The sequence below is a fragment of the Octopus bimaculoides genome, chromosome 8, assembly GCF_046866305.1.
Source record: "Octopus bimaculoides isolate indiv1 chromosome 8, ASM4686630v1, whole genome shotgun sequence".
NCBI classification, from domain to species: Eukaryota; Metazoa; Mollusca; class Cephalopoda; order Octopoda; family Octopodidae; genus Octopus; species Octopus bimaculoides.
Window position 1 is genome coordinate 96,547,581 of NC_142935.1, and position 1,619 is coordinate 96,549,199.

Here is a 1,619-nt window from a genome sequence, read left to right on the forward strand (position 1 = left end):
TAATAATAATAATAATAACAGTGGCACACTTATTGTTTCTTTACTTTCTGGAGGAGTAACATCAATCCTTAAATATTACCAAAATGAAGTAGATTGAGATGATTATTTTCAACCTGTGGTAGACACACGAAGTGTCCAAATATTGTTCGTTCGATAACAGTCGCACTCTTCTTATTGTTTCTTTAGTAATAATAATAATAATAATAATAATAATAATAATAATAATAATAATAATAATGGTTTCGAATTTTGGCACAAGGCCAGTAATTTTGGGGAGGGGGCTAAATCGATGAAATCGACTCCACTGCTCAAATGGAACTTATTTTATCGACCCAAAAGAATGAAAGGCAAAGTCGAGCTCGGTAGAATTCGAACACAGAACGTGAAGACGGGCGAAATGGCGCTAAGCATTTTACCAGGCGTTCTGACGATTCTGCCAGCCGGGGGTACTTATTTCATCGACCATGCAAGGATGAAAGGCAAAGTCTAGCTTAGCGGGATTTGAACTCAGAACGCAAAGAATCAGAAGAAATGCAGTTATGAGGTCTCACTGTTTGGCAGACGACTTCGTTGCCAGGGATTAAGGAAGTTTTCGTTGGATTACGAAGTGTTATATACTCATTGGGCTTTCTTTCATATTTTAGCTCCCCTCCTCCTTTTTATTACTTTGGTAGGAGGGTGTCATGTGAAGCGCTTTTGTTAACGAAATATTTCTACACCTCTCTCTCTCTCTCTCTCTCTCTCTCTCCGGTAAGATATGTACGTTCGCGTGTACCTGCGTACGCATGTGTGCGTACGTGGTTCTGCGTATGTGCATATGTGCGTGCGTGTGTGTGTAGATGTGTGTGTACGTTTGATTGTTTGCTTACTTGCGTACGTGTTTGTGTGTGTATATGTCTGTATGCGTGTGCGTTTGTGTAAGCATGTAAACGTGTTTGTACATGTGTGTGTGAGCGTGTGTATGTATGTATATATGTGTGTGTGTGTGTATGTATATGTATGTAAGTATATTTGTATGTATATATGTAACTTTGATAACTTTAATAGGTTTCGGCCAGTGTAGGCCCAGTCCATGTCTAACTCAATAGCGCCACCTGGTGATGTCTTTTAGTCCTATATGGGGCACCATGGTCCACTCTAACAAAGAGTTATTAGTGTTGGAGACATATCCGGGTGTAGGAGGTTGGTCCGGGATTTTTTGAAGAAATTTGTCCAGTGAACTTTTGAATTTTATGGGATCCGTTTCCGTTTTGACGTGTTTTGGTATGGTATTAAAGAGAGCTGGACCGGTTGAGGTAAAGTAATTGTAACGCAATGTTGCTAGGTGTCGTGAGTTCGATTTTTGTAGTGGGCGGATAGCAAGGGCGGGGGCCAAGTCTTGGATGGATTTTAAAATTGATGCCAACATCATTTGTGCAATATTGATGGAATATTTTCCATATTACACAAATGATGTAGCGCTCCCGGCAGCGTTGGAGAGAGCAGAGATTGAGTTTTTTAAGTCGCCCCTAATAATCAATGCCTCTCATGCCGTCTATCTTTTTTTGTTGTTGACCTCTGGAGTGCTTCTACTTTCATAATGAGTTGCTTCGTATGGTGGGGTGGGACACAGTGGGCAA